This window comes from Papio anubis, chromosome 4 (assembly GCF_008728515.1).
Source record: "Papio anubis isolate 15944 chromosome 4, Panubis1.0, whole genome shotgun sequence".
Classification (NCBI taxonomy): domain Eukaryota; kingdom Metazoa; phylum Chordata; class Mammalia; order Primates; family Cercopithecidae; genus Papio; species Papio anubis.
Window position 1 is genome coordinate 153,712,223 of NC_044979.1, and position 20,621 is coordinate 153,732,843.

Consider the following 20,621-nt stretch of genomic DNA (forward strand, 5'->3'; position numbering starts at 1 on the left):
TAAACCAGGCACAGAAAGACAAACTTCACATGTTCCACTCACTTGTGAGAGCTAAAATTAAAGCAATTGAATCCATGGAGATAGAGAGTAGAGTGATGGTTATCAGAGGCTGGGAATCATTGTTGCAGAGGGGACAGTGGGGATGGTTACAAACAAAAATAGAGTTAGATAAAATGAGGAAGATCTAGTATTTCATAGCAGAACAGGGTGACTATAGTCAACAATAATTATACATTTTTAATAATTAATATAATTTGAATGTTTTTAACACAAATGATAAATGCTTGAGGTGATGGATACCCCATTTATCCTAATGTGATTATTACACATTGTTTGCATGTATCAGAATATCTCATGTACCCCACAAATATATACACCTACTATGTACCCATAATTGTTTTTTAAAAAACCCTAATTGGTATTAAAGCCACTGTCTATGTCCTATTTCCAGATTCTCTCCTCTTCATTTAAGTAACCTGATTGTCATAACCTTAAGACTGTTGGTCAAACTCGATGCTTACTAAGATCACTCAGTTTTTTCATGAGTCTGATTTGACAATTATACTAGCTTCTAGGAACTGCTTCTATAGCTTTTGTCCCAGAATAAGAAGTTAAATGAAACAGACCCACAGTTGACACTTAGCCTGAAGGATAGAAAAAACTAGCCAGAAATTCATATGTAACATAATAAATAAAGAAATATTTATTATTAGAGACTGAGATTTAGGATTTTGTTTGTTACCCCAATGAAGGTGACCAGTAAGGCAGGATATGTTTGAAGAGGGTCCTCTTTTTAAGCAATTTATACACAGGGTTGCATTTGTAGTTTAAAAGCTCAAAAGATGCCATTTTGTCTGAAAAAGTAGAACCTGAGAAGGATAATGACAGAATCTATAGAATCACAAAGAGTATGTAACAAAAATTTATGCGGAAGGGTGGCATGATTGTCATTCCTTTCATAAAATTATTCCTGAATTATTTAATAGCATTTTTCTGGGTATTTTTATATTTTAATTTGTTAAACTTTGTGAGCACATCATAGGTGAATATATTTGTTGGGTACAGATGTTTTGACATAGTCATGCAATGTGACAATTTAATAACTTCTTGATAACTACTGATTCTGTGGTTCAGAAAACTCTAATCTTTTCTACATAGTTTCTTGTTCTTTCTTTTATCATTATGTTTCAGTTAGCCATAATATTTCCCACAGCCATAACATAGATTTTTAAATGTGGCAGAGGTATGGTAAAGAATACCAAAACCTCAGTACCCCTACAACACACACATTAAAGCTTTATCAGCAATTATTACTATTTAGGAGTGGGATTTAGGCTAATTTTCAAAATAAATATTCTGTCAGTGTCCTTTAAAGAAATACAAATATATTCAGCAAGTGAATAATAAAACTGCTTTACTTTTATGCAAAATTTATTTTTCTTCTGATGAACTGGTTTTGATGGATAAGTTGCAGTATTAAAAAATGGAGTTGACATGTGAAAAGAAAGTATTGCACAATTCACTACAGTAGTCAATTTCTAGTCTTTCTGTGTGAATTCAGATATAACTATCAGAAGTCATGTTCTTAATCTAGACTATCTCTAAGGAAGTTATAAAAACTGAGATTATGATAAATAACACTACACCACACTACTGAAAAGTGATTTCTAAGTAGTGCAATCAATGTCCATTTATTTAGACACACAAAATTGTGGCCCATAGGATTCAAAAATGTACTTCAAGCAATTTAAAATAAAGCAATTTCATTACTGGAAAACAGCAGAAATCTCCTTAGGGAAAATTCTAAGATTTTGTTTATTTAAATTTCAGAGTTTAGTAAAACCACTAGTATATCACAATCTCCTGCCCATTTTGTTTTTAAAGACTCAAGGCAGGTAATTCTCAAAGATTGCAATGAAGCACAAACCCAGAGCAATTAAAATGGAAAGTGTCTATTTATGCTAATCTTTTCCTCCAATATTCACCAAAAACGCAGGTTGTTATATATTCTTTATTAAGGATACATAATGTAACTTTTTCTACATCTAAATGACACTTTTCTGGGAATACATGTATATGTATTAGCTGTATAGAAAGTTATTTAAGTGACAATAGTTCAGAGGTACTTGTCAGACATACTTTCATCAGATAAATTCTACATGGAGAGGCAGGGGAATGAATGGGATTTAATGTACATATCCTCTCTGGGCAACATTAAATTTATCTCCTCTACTGACTTTCTTAAGATCATTTACATATCTGTTGTTTTCTGTTGGTACTATCATTTACATATCTGTTGTTTTCTGTTGGTACTTTCTGGATATTTGCCATTGCAGGTCTGTTAAATCACTTGCAATGGCCTCTGACTGAATGTGGTGTATGAATCCTACATGCTATTTAAGCAACTTAATTTATTGCTCTCTTTTCTTTGTCTAGTTTCTTTCTAAATACCCTTCAAAATTTAGCTAAAGCATCATAATTTTCAGGTAGTCTTTCCAGAATGATCAGTGTGACCAAAAATGCTCCTTTGTATTCTAATAGTTACCTGTTCTTAACATATAACACAGCTAACTAGTGATAATCAGAAGTATTCTCTTTTATCATTATGTTTCAATTAGTCATAATATTTCCCGTAAAATGTGGCAGAGGTACGGTAAAGAATACCAAAACCTCAGTACCCCCACAACACACACATTAAAGCTTTATCAGCAATTATTACTATTTAGGAGTGGGATTTAGGCTTATTTTCAAAATAAATATTCTGTCAGTTTCCTTTAAAGAAATACAAATATATTCAGCAAGTGAATAATAAAACTGCTTTACTTTTATGCAAAATTGCATAAAAGTGATTTTTCTTCATTAAACTTTAATTTATTCAGGAAAAAAATCTCCAAGATATTAAATTATCATTTTTCAGGGGAAAATAAACTATGATATTTGAAAATAGTCACAAAATTAAATATTACAGTAATAAAGCTCATCTCTGTAAAGAAATAATGGCATTCTGCTTCTATCCAAGATAGAGTAACAGGAAATGGATTTATGCTCCTGCCCTAAATCAATATAAAAATATATCATAAGAGTTTTCAAGACATTGGGCACCAGCAAACTTAGCGTAGTGATCTTGGACAGGAAACAAATCAGTGGAACTTTACGATTATTCTGTGTTCCTGCCTTGATAGTTTCCAGGCTATTGAGAAGAATGAAAATCTAAGACGGAACTTAGAGGATGTCTTGAGTTTGGAACACAGAACTAAAATACCTGACAAACTGCAACCCCTGCAGTTCATAGTGCTGAATACTGTAGAGAAGAGAGACAGAGAAAAGGAGAAGGAGAATAAATACTGGAGATCTGAAGAGAGTCACCCTATATTATTCAGGAAAGTACTGATTATGAGAAAACTACTCAACTCAAAGCTAGGAGCAGGGAGGGAGAGAAAATATCTGACAGGTTACTCAGAACTCACACGGAATAGGGAATCATATGTTTCCATCAACCACATTGAGTGCATAATTCATGGATCACTGGATAGACCATTCAGTACTTATCAGTGGAAAAACTGGTGGCATTTGAGTAAAACTTGTGGTTTTGTTAACATCATTGTATCAATAGTAATTTTTTAAAATTTTAATAAATGTACCATGATTGTATAAGATGTTAATATTAGTGAAAGCTGAGAGAAAGGTACTTGGAAAGACCCTGTTCTATTGTGTCTTCGAATTTTTTTGTAAAGTTAAAATTATTTCAAAATAATTTGAAAACACATCACTAGATATGATATTCAAATGACGAATAAACATGCTCATGTATTTAGTTTTATTAGTAATTATGCAAATGGAATTTAGTACTATATTTTCAGTGGAATAGCTAAAATAAAAATAAATAATAATAATGGAAATACAAAAAAAAAAAAAAAAAAAAGAAAATAGGCAACGCCAAGTGGAGGCCAGAACATAGAACAACTAGAACTCTTGTAACACTATTATTTGGAGTATAAACTGGCACAATTGTTTTGGAAAACTTGCCTGTAATTATCTACCAAATTTGAACACATTCACACGCTATACATTATTAAATCAAGTTCTAGGTGTGCACACAACTTAATATATAGCATACATATTGTTTACAATAATGTTCACATGTGCACCAAAATTTTAAGAAAGTACACTCATACCCAAACAAATACATAATTTTGTATTCAATTTTGATAAACAGGCAAGTCAACTCTATCAGGATAGAGCTGACAAATCAACACAAGTCAGGAGAGTAGCTGCTGTGGGCAAGAGAGTAGGGGTAAATCGAAAAGGAGAAGGAAGGGGCATCTAACAGATGGTAATGCTCCAGTCTGCAGACTGTGTGGTAGTTACATGGATGTGTTAACCTCATGGCAAGTTAACAGGCTATTCACTTGTCTGTACTTCTCTCTATAGACTGTAATTTAAAAAGTTAAAAAGTACTTAATAAAAAACAAGCTTCTAAATTAATCTCATCTTCAGTTCTTTCTTTCTTGGCTTGTTTTTTCACACCCCAGAACATCATTGTACTATTTAAAAATGAATGAATATATTTGAATCCTTATAAGAGTGAATATTAGTAACTGCTAAGAAATCATTTCTAAAACTTACTGGTCAGAGAGATTCTATCTGGTTTTATATAGATATCTCATCTTGTTCATTCCCTCCAGTACCTTAAAAAATGCTAACCTATACTTTAAATACACTTGCCCATTAAACTATATCCACAAAAATTAATGTTAATGAGTAAAATGAAAGTGGAAGCAGAGGGCATCCATTCAGGGTTGTTCATCAAAATTGTGGTTTTATTTACAAATCTAATGCTTGATTTCTGTAAGATCGTATTTCTGACTTGTTATTGACAAAGATTTTAGCACTAACATTTTTATGCCTGCAGCAAAAAGCAATTTGTCCTGTAGGCAAATGATACATCTATTTCACTTTTCTTCAAATTATTCCATGAAAACATCTTGTCTTTAATTTGTAAGATTTAGCAGAGACTGCCTCCGTGGGAATTGAAAAACAAGGAAAAAACAAGCTGTCTGAGAAACTGTACTCCATTCTGCTGATGATTGTGTCTGGAATGTAATTATCACAGAGTCAGTGGTGGGTCCAGGTTCTGTGAAGACTGAAGCTTACGTAGTTTTCCGGGACGTCTTCAAGAAAAAGAAAGGGAGAGTGCAAAAACATCTTATGGTTGCAAATTGTACTGAAACATAGGATGATGTGAATACATGTTAGGGCCCCTTCTTTGGAATCAGCATAAGTGAAAGGAAAATTATGTTTCTTTTTCTTCATGGTAAGTCTAGTCCTTAATGGTATCTCTGATTCTATGGATAGAACCAGCAGATAACCACATAAAGCAGATGTCCCCTCTAGGGGAGAGCAGCAAGCAATGTAAATAAATGAAATGGGCTGTATTTAAAGGAATTATAGTGCAAGGGCTATTACAAATGGTAACTTGCAGCCTCATTCCCATAGAAGAGATAATAGGGGATGATGTAACTATGTCACTCTGCCTTGCATGATGGAAAACAGCCAAATTTCAAATTCACTCTACTTCTTACACATAGTTGACTGTTGCCTAATCTTCCTTTATTGAACAAATACAAAGAAATCTGTATTTTATTATAAAATTTCCCATTAAAAAATTAGCATTGAATTTAAACTATTGCCCCATGAAAAGGATCTCCCTTTGAATATAGAACACGGGATTTTCACCAAGACTTATACACACAAATGTAAATAGAAGTTGTGAAACATGGCCCTAAAACTAACCCCAGTCATAGGTTGAGGCTAAAGATAAGTAGTGAGCTGGCCCTGAAGGTTTCACCTTGTTTGTAATGATTTAAATTAGAAGATACTTCCTTCCCCACCAAAATAGGGGACTTGTTGAGACTTGGCATATCTTAGATTTAGGAAATTCTGATGAAATGGAAAAAATTCAGTGGATTGACAAAAAAAAAAAAAAAAAAATTAGATCTGTAATATGTTTGGCCTAAGCCTTCTTCATCTTTGTTAGTTTTCCCAGAAATGGATTCAAACATACTAAGTGGGCTATAAATGCCACTGTCTTTGTCAGAAGATTGCTTGAATGACTGGGAATCCATGGAGAGACCACCCAAAGAGCCTAGTGCCATGCCTCACGTTTAATGGGCCAAGCTGTATCTGTACCATCTTTTTAAATGGATATATACAAAATTAAGAAAGAAAAGCAGCAACAGTGTTTACAACATACTTCACAGGTGATGTTTATTCAGGGGTAAAAAATAGGGTAAGTGTAGGCAGATGGATTCCAAAGAAATCAAAAGCTTGTTTAAATGCAAATGTTCCCAGGAAGAAGCAGCATTTAGAGAAGAAATGATATATAAATAAAGTTCCTCTCAGCAGAATGTTTTCTTGCTCAGGTTTACAAGAGGCAACCTCAGGTGTCTAATGGAGATATACGGAAGAACTAAAAGTGGATACCTTTAGGAAAGGAGTTTTAGTGCCTCTAAAAGCCTGCTGTCTGAGATACTTTATTTAGCTATGGAACTGAACGTGCAACCAAATTACAATCTTTCTCTTCTCTTTCAATTTTGTACACTGATCTTGACTTCAAGATTAGTTGACACTTCTAGAAATAAAAGTGCAATTTAGCCTTCCTTTTAATCCCCACTTAACTTCTGTGATAACAAGCAACTGCTTAGCAAGGTAATTAATGGGAAATTATGCTTTTTTATTGGCAACTTGAGATGTACTTCCAAAGAGCAAGACAGGAAGCACTGAATCATAATGTGGTGCTAATTATTTTCTATCTCAGCTATTTGGTCATAGCACCAATATGAGTCAGTAATCTGAAAGATGGGGAAGAGAATATCTCTTGGCCCACCAAGAGGACTTATTTGAGGGGGGAGAAGAATAAGTTAAATGTCTCCTATATTTGAAGATACACGATCAAACACAAATCTCTTATTTTTTACATGTGGCATCATTATTACACATGACATACATTTGTTAGATCATTTAATCCCACAGAATACAGTGTGGCAATTGCTTAAGAAAAAAACAGATGAAATCTTCATACCTCACCCAGACTTTTCTGCAGTGGATTAAATGAATATTTAGCAAAGCAAGTTAGCAGTTTGCAAATGTGCAATTAAAATCCTGGCTCTTCTCTAATTACGTAACACTTAAGTTAAATGGTCTTAATAGACATATAATGATAGCTTTATAAACCTACCGTTACTTATAATCAAATGTAATTTCTATTTCGGTTTTAAAGCACCCATTAAATGTCTATTATGATTTTTAAGTAATTTGGCAGACATTTAATGAATACTTTACAAACCTAAATAGTAATTATTTCAAGAGACAACTGTTAACATATAGGAGTAACAGCTATTCATTTGAACACACAGTTTAAAACTAATTAGTGAGCTATTTATGCGATACCCAGTGGATTTACAACAAAAAGAAAATCATGATTTTGTTGTAATCTTATCTCTTAAAATATAAACAATTTTTTTCTAATTTTGTGCTCGGTTCTGTGACATAACCTGTCATCTTCCAAAAATGTAACACTAGTAAGTCAAATCTTTTCAGAATACCTTGAATACTCTAGAAAATTAATTTTGTTCTGGGCAGAGTAAAAATGTGTTTTATGCATTAATTTACTGTTATATTTTGGGTATGTTGCTAGGAAACTTAAATGAATGAAATTCAATGTAGACAGGTTCTTTCTTATTGCAAGTTGTAGGTGATGAACCTGTTTTCAATCTCTCAGCATAATGCTGCAAATATTATCAAAAGGCCACTATTTCTCACTATTTATAAAACAGGTATAGGTTGGCAACATCTTTTCACGCCTAAAATGCTTAAAATTCTTTAACATGACAGAAACAGCTTTATGTTACAGTACAGCCACTAAACTTTTCTCATGAAACAGAAATTACTATTTTTGGCCCTTGTAGCGCTTTTGAGCATTATAGGAGGATTTTACAGCCTATTTCATGGGTGATTCACTTTAATTTATAAAATTAAAATTGCTTTATTGTTTCTGTGAGATATAGGCATTTTAAGTCTGAATTTCCAACTCTGGTTGATATAATTAAACAAATTAGATAATTCTTTGAAGGTGAGACAGAAATTTTCATACCAATGTGTCTTAATATGTATTATATTTAAATTATCATTATAGTATTATGGAGAGTTAATTTCATAATTTGTTGTTTTTCATGTACATTCTGTCTCAGCATTGTGGTCATTTGTGATTTTTCATATCCTAACCTGTCTTTCCTTTTTTGACAAGAAAAAATAATGCAATCATTCTCTCTCTCTATTAGCTTTACTCATTTATCATATAGGTATATGTAGCATCCATAAAATAATACATGTGTGAGTCTACTACATATAAACAAAATAATTTATACAGAATTCTCATTACATAAATATGTGTTTGATTTACTAACACCATTAACAGTAGAACAGGAAACGTGTTTTCCTGAGTCTTTTCCTGAGACTCCACTGTTGGTCTTTTTCCATGTCCATGCACTAATATGGCCAAGCTCAGTTCTCCACTCAGTCAGAATGGCTTCAAGAAAGATGACTCTGTTTCCCTCTAAGATTCATTCTAGATATAGCCATATTTAAAGAGGGTTCTCACTCCTGATTTCTTCTAGTTAGTCTTGGACAACAATTTACTCTTAGAGGGAAAAAAATGCATCTCTATCTCAAGAACATGTATATCTTCTTATTCTTGTGAAATATACTAGACAGTAAAAAAAGAGAAATACTGAATAAAAATAGGAGTCCTAAAGTTTGGATAGCCCAACCCCTATTTGCAAATTCAATAATATCTATAAATTCATGCTGGGTTACATATAAAATATAGTTAAACGAGTTATAACTTTATTTAAATACATATAAAATAATATTATAAACTAGAACTTTATATCTTCTTATTCTTATGAAATCTACTAGATAATAAAAAAGATAAATAAGAAATACATAAAGGAGTCCTAAAATCCTAAAATTTGGATAGCACAGCCCCCACTCACAAACTCAATGACATCTATAAAATTCATATTGGGTTATATATAAGATGTAGTTAAATGAGTTATAATTTTGTGTAAGTCCATATACAAATAATATAAACTAGTACAGTGCGATGTTTAGAAAAAGCTAACCATTAAGTCTCTATTTATACTGCCTATGCCTTATGATATACAGTTTCTAAAATACAGTTTTTAAAATAACAAGTAGTCATTTGAATACACATGCTAGAAACTCAGCAGAGAGGTCTGTACTACATACACTGTGCATCAGTCTGCCAAGGACTGGCATGTAGATAGTAATTAAAGCCATATAGTGATGTGAGATCAAAAAGAGGTTGTATAGCTAAAGAAAAGAAGAATGTCAAAGATGGAGTTCTATAATATCCAACACCAAAAGTTCAGGAAATTAGGATAAACAAGCATATGATACTGGAGAGATGTCAGAGGGGTCAGGGGAAACCAGGCAAAAATAGATGGCTGGAATCTAAATGAAGCCATTCTTCCAAAAAGCAGGAGATATTTAAATATGTTACATGCTACTGGTAGATCAGCTTGACGATTAAGTATTAATCACTAGATTTAACAGTGGGAAAGTAATTGGTAAATTGATAAAAGGAATACCAAAGTGTTACAATGAAAGATTGATGAAGTGGGCTGAAGAGACAAAAAAAAAAGAGTGAAAAAAATTAGTATAAACTACTTTTAGTATTCCAAGGCATGTTATTGTAAAGGGAAGTTAACAAAAACCAATCAATCACACAAGCAAACAAAAACGGGGCAGTAGATGAAGACAGAATTGGAATTAAGAGAGCTTTTTTTATAGGATGCAGATAAAATGACACATTTATGTACTGATGGTAAGATCCAGGAGAGAGGGAAAATTTGAGAATTAGAAAAAGGAACAAAATATCAAAGCCAAGTTTTGCATAGGTAAAGCAAAGGGATGTAGTGCACAAAAATGAAAGTGAATTGGTAGCTAGGAGTCTCATAGCTTATCCATATGAACAAGCAAAAAAAGAGCCTGGGCATGGTCTCAGGCAGCCAGGTAACTGTGGTAGTGGACTCTAAAGTTCTCTTGTGATTGATCTGATTTTCTTAGCAACATAGGAAGTGAGATCATTAGGTGATGTAAAGATAACTGTGGTAGTTCTGAATATTTGTGGAAAAAGAAGGAAGTTTAAAATAGCTTTCTAGGAGAGTGGAATGAAAAATTCATTGAAACGTGTAGTTTAATTTCTAAGTAATAATGACGACCAACTGTTCTGAGATTAGCAATCACACATTTAAATTGAGAGCAATCAGCATGTGATGTTTTTCTCCAGTAACTTAGTTGTACATGCACATGAAAAAAGTAGTCAAAGAGTTGAATATTAAGGTGAGAAACTTATCAGATTTCTAAGGTAATGCCCAAAGTTTTCTGTGTGCATGCACATGTGCACAGGCAGGCATGTGTCTGGATTGGCCTACACCCACTGTGAAGCTTTATGTTGTGAAAATTTTCCTATATTTTGTAATAATATATTCTAGAAGAAAAATGATGGTACCTTAGTTTTGAATTTTCCTGCTTCCCTTCTAAAACGTATAGGGGGATGTATTAGTGTCCTAAGACTATCATAACACAGTATCACAACCTGAATAGTGCAAGCAACAGAAATTCACTGTCTCACTGTTGAGGGTGTTAGATGTCTAAGATCAGGTCTCAGCAGTGTTGATTTCCTCTGAGGGCTCTGAGGGAAGAATCTGCCTCAGGCCTTATTCCTTGGCTTTTAGATAGCCATCTTCACCCTATACTCCTTCACATGGGGGTGTGTGTGTGTGTGTGTGTGTCTCCACGTTTCCCCTTTTTTATAAAGACGCCAGTCATATTAAATCAGGGCACACCTTATGACCTCATTTTAACTGGATTACCTCTGTAAGACCTTGTCTCCAAATAAGGTCAGTTTCTGAGGCACTGAGGATTATGACTCCAACATATGAATTTTGCTGATGGCACACAATTCAATCCATAACAGGCAAAGTGTTGCATTGCTGTGACACGAAGAGGCAAGGAGGGAAGAGAACTTAGAAATCACCTAATAAAATATGCTCCCGGAAAAAAGATGGCATCATATAGAATAGGAACCGAAGTGTTCGAAGCTGAGCTGGAACAATGCATCAGTTAAAGAGTAGACAAACAGAAGTGTAGGGTGTGGAAGAGAGAGAAGAAGAAGCCAAAAATTAAACAAACAAACAAACAAACAAAAAACACAGAACCTTAAAATGCCATCATAGTAAGTGTATTAAAATAAAAATTTAAAGTCTATAACTATGGTAGAATAACTAGATGTGAACTTGTCTGTTTGCCTTACAAAACTAGAAAACAGAAAACAGGATAAAACGTAGAACTAATATATTGTCAGGTATTTTACCATAAGGAGCACAGAACTATGACCTCTACGAGAAGAGAGAGAATTGGTGTAAGTTCTGTTGTTACTCAGACTTTCTATCTGAAGGTATTTTCTTGAACTTGATGCAGAGAGAGGTATCCAAAGCACAGCATGACAATCTCCTTGATATGAGGAGACAGACATAAAAGTTCAGAGAGGTGAGTTTGGCTGGAAAATTGCAGAGCATGTATTAGAAAGAAGTAAGATGCACAGACAATGGCTCTTATCTACTTCAATCTGTTGTACAATGTACACCACACATGCCATGGATGAACAGCCAGTCATAATGTACAGAAAATCAAAGATAACTATGTTCACAGATTTCTCATTAGAAAGTATGCCAGGACCAGGCATGGTGGCTCATGCCTGTAATCTCAGAACTTTGGGAGACCAAGACAGGAAGATTGCTTGACCCCAGGTGTTTGGGACCAGCCCGGCCAACACAGTGAGTCCTCGTCTCTGAAAAAAAAAAAAAAAAAAAAACACACACACACACACACACACACAGCAGTCAGGCATTGTGGTTTGTGCCTGTAGTCCTGGTTGCTCTGGAGGCTGAGGTGGGAGGATGGTTTGAGACTGGGAGGTCAATTAGTGAGCTGTGTTCATGACACTGCCCTTCAATCTGACTGAGAATGAGAGCCTGTCTCAAAAAAAAAAAAGAGAAAGAAAAATAAAAAGGAAACTATGCCAGGCAGTAGACAATATAATATCTTTAAAGTAGGAAGGAAAAATAACCGTCAATCTAGAATTTTATATAGAGTAAAATAGCTAAAACAAATCAAGGTAAAACTGATACTTTTCCAAACAACAAAAGTTAGAGGAATTTACCACTAACTAAATTGAACTGGGTGAACTATTACAGTTTTTAAGCAAGGAAGCTGTTATCAGATGGAAACTAAGGTATACATAATCAAATAATGATTACCAATGTAGAAGTTTCCTTTCATTTTCTGAAACCATTTTTAGGACATAACACGCTGCTTATATTGTGTGTTTATATGGTACAGTATTATGTTAAAATAAATGAATAACATAAGGATACATATTGTGAACACTAAAACAACCATAAAAATAGTTATAGTTGATTAACAGTATAAATAAAATGAAATACAGAAATAATAAATCAAAAGACTGACAAAGAGAAAGTAAGAAACAACAACAAAAATAGATGGAATAAGTAATACGGAAGGATAAAAAAAAAAAAAGAACTATTGGCCCTTCTTTCCTTTCCTTTCCTTCTGTGTCATTTTCAGCACAGGTAGTTAATGAATATAGTAAAGTAAGAGAAAATAAATTATGTAATAGGGTTCCTTGGTTGTTTGTGTTTATTGGAAAGTCATTGCCTGTTTGCAATTGAATTAAGGTCTAGTTTTGAATGGAAAGTGTGGCCTCTTGGAGTTGTCAACCCTGCTCACTCATTTACAGACATAAAATGCTTATCTTGTACTCAGAGTCATGCTGAACGCTCATGCACTGCGGGTCCACAAGAATTCTGTGTTCACGAGGTATCACAAACGCTGTATGTGAACAGAACAGTAAAAAACCGAACATGTCTATCAAAGACATCTCTGCTCACACGTGTACTCAAGTGTCCCATCATACTGCACTTTTAAAACACAGAGGTAAAATTAGTTACAAATTGAAGGCAGTAATAAGAGAACATTAAATCAAGAACAGGGCACTTCTGAGCATGAAATCTGGTGTGGCTGTAGAAGGTACAGTATTAAAAAGCTGGCCCTAGATGAAAAAAAAAAAAAGAGTTTTTTCCTTCTAAGTTCTAGAACAAAGTCTAACCACTGAAATTCAATATTACATCAACATTCTTGCCAATTCTATACGAGAAGGATAAAAATTTATACATTACAACACATGCCATGAGTAATAACATTAAAAACATGAACACAGGAATAAACTGAGCATAATGTATGCCATACCTGTTTACTGAAATCTTCAAAACTTTGCTGAGAAAAATAAAACAAGTTCTAAATATTAAGATTGGTGTGAAAGTAATTGTTTTTTTTACCATTGGAAGTAATGCAAAAACTGCAATTACTTTTACACTAACTTAATATATTGCAATGTATAATGTGATTATAGATTGATAGACTTAATGTTGTTATGATATTAACTCTCCCCAAATTGATCCACATATTCAATGAATATTCAAAAAACAATTATAGCAGAGTTCTTTGTAGAAATTAAGTTAATTCTAAATTTTATATAGAAATCCAAAGGACATATTATATACAAAATGATTATTAGGAAGAACAAAATTAGATGAGCAGTACCTTTTTCTTTTGAGACTTACTATATTGTCCTTTTAGGCGCCAGTCATAAAGGTAGTATGGCTGAGGTTTACAACTAGATATATAGATAATGGAACAGAACAGAAAATCCAGAAACAGGTCATTTTTTATGTGCTTAAGTTTTTGACAGTATTTCCATGGTTATTCAATTAGAAAAATTATAGTCTTTTAAGCAATTTTATCCTGGAGGAAATGTAAGTATATTTAAAGACAAAAAAGAACCCTTAACTTATAACATGTCTGCACATGCTCATATACAAGAGGTACACCAGAATAGATGGAAGAGGAGTAAGATAAAAATACCAGTTAAGGCCTTTGGACTAACCAGTGGTGGAGTCTTTTTTACCTGCCACTAACACTTTTCTTATAATTTTTCCGCCTAGAAATTGTAACTAGCCACAAATTGAAACTTAAGAGATTGACAGTTACGTGTATTAGTCGGTTTTCATGCTGCTGATAAAGACATACCCAAGATTGGGTACTTCATAAAAAACAAGAGGTTTAATGGACTCACAGTTCCAGGTGGCCAGGGAGGACTCATGAACATGGAGAAGGCTAAAGCCATGTCTTACATGGTGGTAGACAAGAGAGAATGTAGACAGACAAGTCTACTGTGTCTTGGCAGAGAAGTGAAAGAGGAAATAAATCATCAGATCTCGTGAAACTTATTCACTAACAGGAGAACAGTATAGGGGAAACCGTCCCCATGATTCAATTATCTGCCATGAGTCCCTCCCACAACACGTGAGAATTATGGGAGCTACAATTCAAGATGAGATTTGGGTAGGGACACAGTGAAACCATACTAGTAAGTCTCTCCTGCATTATGGTGTACTGTTAGTGTGTCACTCATATCCTATCAGATTCCTTTAACATTTATTTGCATAAAGTCCCCATGTGATTCTATTCCCCATAGTAAGCACCTGCTTATCTAGCACCATGTACTATGTACTATGCACAAGTAGCCAGAATCAGATTTGTCCACACAATTGGAGAACTATTGTCTCAGAACTTTTGTTCTCTTGTTAACAGCTCTGAAATCGAGAGGTGTGTGTGGAGGCTTAAATACTCTAAGCAACTTTTCTCTAATCAGGAAAATTCTGAGGTTTTGACCATACTTTCTATTATAGATTATTTCTGAAGGATTGAGTAAAAGCTATTCTCTGCAGGACTTTTCTATTATCATACTCATTTTTGGACTTCTCTCATGTCCTGTCTCATTTCCCCATGTGGTTATCAACTTTTCTAGGGACAATGTAAAATAATGCATATTATGCTGGTCTCAGGACAAAACTCCCCATTTCTCACAGTTGGTGCAAAACAGTCAGATTTTATGCCTACGACGCTGGTATAATTATTATACCATGATATTGACCTATTTCACTCCAAAATCTCTTCTAATTTGTATGATAACTTATACAGTCATCATTTTATAATGTGAAATAGTCACAACCACAACCACATTCTACCCAAGAGAGAGTGTAGAGAAATCTATGATAATTTAAAAAAGAAAGATTCAGACAAGGAAGGTGCTCTTGACGTTTAAAAACAAAACACATTTTGAACATGCAAGACACTTCGTGAATATTGTTTGCAGAAGCCTCCTTGACAACATTGTGAGAAGATGAACTCCAGGTGGAAAGGAGTAATTGCTATTTAACAAATAAATAAAAGAAAGGGTAAAGTTGACAGAATAGATTATATATTGTATATGCTCTGATAATGTGAAAATAATTCATCTAACACAAAATGGAACAGATGGCTTTGATAAGAAGATAAAAAATAAAATTAGTTTTCTGATTACCTCATTGTAATTGCTAGATGTCAAAGGGTATTATTTAAAGCTAACGAATCAAATAGTAAAAGATCAAATCTATTTAAGGAAACAATGAAAAACACTTGAAAGTTATCAATATGTATTAAATGTGGGTGATGGTATCCTGGAAAGGGGAAAGGAAAACTATACAATTTCATGTTCATGGTTTTTTAAAAGAATCAAAGAAAAAGGATATTTTACAAACACAAAATCATTCAGGCAATGTCTAGAACAAAATTGCAAACTTCCCTAAATATTAAAAATACACCGAAAGAAAAAATAGAAACAGACACCCATACTGGATATTTCGTACACTGTGATGGTTAGCTTTTGTGTGTCAACTTGCCTAGGCTATGGTACCCAATTCTGTTAAACACTAAACTAATCTAGATATACCAGTCTGGATGTTGTTGTCTGATGAGGTTAACATTGATGATCAGTAGACCTTAAATGAAACAGATATCCTCCATAATGTGGTTGAGTCTCACCCAACTTGTTGAAGATCTTAAGAGTAAGGATCTTAAGAGTAAGGATTAAGGAAGAAATGGTATCCTCAAAATTTGAATGGGCCCTCTGAAAATACTATAACGAAGAAAAGGGAATTGTACTCTTAAATTTTACTGAATTTTAAAGGTGTCCCTTTCACTGTCATTTAGAGATTAAACCTGCATTGACTGAGGAAACTGTAATGCCCCCTCCCCAGGTAATTTCCTTGCAAGATGCTGTTAATTCTCCTCAGCGCCCCCCTCCCATCACTCTTTTATTCTAGACTTGTACCTAGACTCAAGTTCCAGCAGAAAGCTGAGGTCAAAGTGTTCCCCATGAGTAGATATGCTACACTCCAAAAGAACTGCATAATTGTTTCAATTTATACACACAGAAACCCTGAGAATATGTGAGAAATAAGTATTCAGGGTGTGGGATAATAGGAACATAACGTTGGATCTGGCTAAAGTTATTGATACAGGCCTGCTAAGCAGTGATCCTTCATTTAATATTGCAGCATGAGGGGTTAGAAAAGGATCTAACAGTTTAGTTGATTGGTTTAACCAAAAGCTGGTGGTCTACACTACAAATGAAATTGAAAATTTCCAATTATTTATTCCTGAGCTAGAACTCTTTCTTTAGCTTATACAGATCAGGTAAGAATTTAGCACACTGTCTATCTATTCTAACCCTAGGAACACCAAGATCGATTAGCCAATGCCATAGGTATCTGTGAGTCAGACTATTTGTCTAATTGATCTAGGTCAAGAAATAGAAGTCTAAATTGAACCATTAAACCAGAAAGTGCACCTCTATCAATTCCCAGGATGGAGCCAATTACTGACCCAGAACTCCTTGAATGAAAGGGAGGCCAGGTTCCCTTGAGGAAGGACTTCACTATACTGCCAAAAAAATTTATATCATTAATCTTTCCCCATCCTTTCCAAAAGGGATGTATAGCCTTTTGTCAGGGTGACTTTGCATTAGGAGAAAAACAAGTAATCTGTACTGAACATTGGATCCAAACTGACTCCAGGAGACCTACACCATTGCTGCAATATATCAGAGTAGGGGCTTATAGGTCAGTTGAATAATGGAGTTACAGTCAAGGTGAATTTTACAGTTGGTCCAGTGGATCCCTGACCCCATCCTATGGTTATTTTCCCAACTCAGAATGCAGGGGTGCTGATACCCACCACATCCCCATTTGACTTGCCTATTTGACTTGTGCAGGAAACAGATGGGTCTTGGAGAATGACAATGAATTATCATAAGCTTTAACCACGTGGTGAAGCTGATTACAGCTGTTGTAGCAGATGTAATTTCACTGCTTGAGCGATTTAACGCATGCCCTGGTATCTGGTATGCAGCTATTGATATAATACATGCTTTTTCCTCTTCACCTGTTAGTAGAGTCCACTAAAAGCTGTTTACATTCAGCCTGTGAAACCACAATACACCGTTATTTTCATACCTCAGGAGAATATGAACTCTTCAGACCTACGCTATAGTTTAGTCCATACCACAGTACAGCTTTCTTTTCATACCTCAGGAGAATATGAACTCTTCAGCCCTATGCTATAGTTTAGTCCGCACCACAGTACAGCTTTCTTTTCATACCTCAGGAGAATACGAACTCTTCAGCCCTATGCTATAGTTTAGTCCACACCACAATACACCTTTATTTTCACACCTCAGGAGCATTTGAACCCTTCAGCCCTACGCTATAGTTTAGTTCACAGTGAACTTGATTGTTTTTCTCTTTCACAAGATGTCACACTGGTCTATAACATGGATGATCAGTATGTTGAGTGATTGAACCTAGTGAACAAAAAACAACTTCTCTAGACCCACTGGTAAGAAATGTGTGAGCCCAAGAGTGGAAAATAAATCTGACCAAAATTCAGTGACCTTCCATTTCAGTGAAATTTCAGGGGATTCAGTGGGGTGGAGCATATTGAGATTCCCTTTCTAAGGTGCAGGGCAAGTTGTAACATTTAGTCACTTCGCCAACCAAGAGAGAGGCACAATGCCTAGCGGGCTTCTTTAGGTTTGGGAGGCAACATGTTGCTGTGAGTGTGCTATTCTGGTCCATGTACCAAGTGGCTCAGAAAGCAATGAGTCTTGAGTAGGCCCCAGAACCAGCAAAGTTCTGTAACAGGTCTGTGCTACCTGGAGAAAGAAAGATGAACCCAAACCCATGTTCATCTCTGTTTCTGCTCATCTTCTGGTAAATTATAAACTAGTGACTCTTTTCCGCCGTGGTATCTCTTTTATGCCTCCAAATTGTCTACCTTTTCAAGAAACAGAATGTCAGTAAACACAATTTTAGATAGCTATTTCCATTCTGTGTTTAAGAATGTATTTTTTTAACTTCATAATTTACCTTATAGATATTGTTAAAGGTTTTATGTATTTTAATCATTATATGATCTACTGTTTTTCAATAATCAAGATATATTCTATATCTTATATAATATATATTTTTTATATGATTAGAGATATAATTATATTTATATATAATACTTAAATATATACTTTAAAACTTAATAAATTTAATTTAATAAAATATTCAATATTTAATAAATACTTAAGTACATATAATACTTAAATATAATTATATATAAGATATATCTCTGCAGCTATTCTCTGCAGGACTTTTCTATTATCATACTCATTTTTGGACTCCTCTCATGTCCTGTCTCATTTCCCCATGTGGTTATCAACTTTTCTAGGGACAGTGTAAAATAATGCATATCATGCTGGTCTCAGGACAAAACTTCATTTAGCACAGTTGGTGTAAGACAGTCAGATTTTATGCGTATGATGCTGGTATAATTATTATACCATGATATTGACCCATTTCACTCCAAAACCCCTTGTAGTTTGTACAGTAACTTATACAGTTATCATTTTATAACGTGAAATAGTCACAATCACAAGCACATTCTACCAACATTCTACCCACAACCACATTCTATATTTTATATATATGTATATCTTATATATAATATATAATTATATTTATAATTATATATAATTATAATTAATATATATTTATATATTATATATAATAAAAATATATTATATATAATTATATATAATTACATTATATTATATATAATTATATATAATTACATTATATTATATATAATTATATTTAAATATATAAGATAATATAAAATTATATAATTATATATAGATATTTATATATAAGATAATATCTTATATCTATATCCAGATATTTATGTATAAGATAATTATATATAAGATATATATCATCTATAATTAAGATATACTCTATATCTTAACCTTTTAGATAAAATGTTTGATAAAATATTCGGAATCTTTTAATAAGAACATTTCCTGATTTTTATTGCACTGAGAAAAATGGTAAAACCAATTTAGCTATATTGAAAATAAGTATTACACTAGCTACAAAATTAAAGTTTTGTTATGTAGTTATAAATTTTTCTATTCTGGTAGAAATCCTTAGTTATTCATGAAGAGTGTTTACTTATTACATATAATACCCTTATTTTTTTTCCATTGGCTAAATTTTACAAAACAGAGCCATAACTTTCAATCCCATGCTGAAACAGAACACACGTTTCTCATCTCATCACAAATCTTTATTTTTTAACAGAGACTAAAAAGAAATGCACATCCACTCGTCTCTGAATGTCAATAATTTAGCTGTTAAAATAAACTAGAAGTTTCTCTTAAACTAGAAACAGAGAATTCTCAAGGATTCTATATCACATGAAAGTACTTGTAAGAGTAGACTAAGATGAAACAAAAATTTTTTAAATGTCTAGTGGAGTCCTAATTATAGAATGTGTTTTAAAATAATATTATTCTATGTTTCCTCCTCCTGACCCTCAGTTGACACTTAGCACTATGTCTGATGTATAGTACATGTTAATACATTTATATATACTACAGAAAAAGCAAATAGAAATTGAGGCCAGTGAAGCAAATTTTAATCTTTAGCCTAGTTTTTAGAATCTGCTGGGAGAGGCTTCCAGGCCCTCGTAAGAAGAGAGTTAGGCGAATAAGCCAGTGATAAACAACTCTAAAGATGTTTTAATATTTCTAAAATTTCTATACTTCCTTTTCATTGGCAATGTTCATATTATGATAAGCTTTTCTTATTAAATAACAAAAAGCATGGATGTTTATTTCAAGGTTCACAAGGAAGAAAAATATGGGGATGAATATGTTTTATGCTGCATGATCAATTTTTGTTAAGAAGCTTCAACACCAACCACATGGAAATAAGTACAATGAAAACTATGGCACACTGAAACCTTGGGATAAAGAAAGAAAAAAAGAAAGACGGAGACAGCCAGGAACTGAAAAACCAACTTAATAAGACAGCAACCTAGATTTTTAGACACGAAGAAACAGATAAAAACACCTCTATGTTGAGGAAATTAGAATGTTTTCCATTGATAAACTAAGATATTGGATGCAATGCTTATAAAGACATTTTATTGTGTAGAATATGATGTATATGCCAATGTTTTTATTC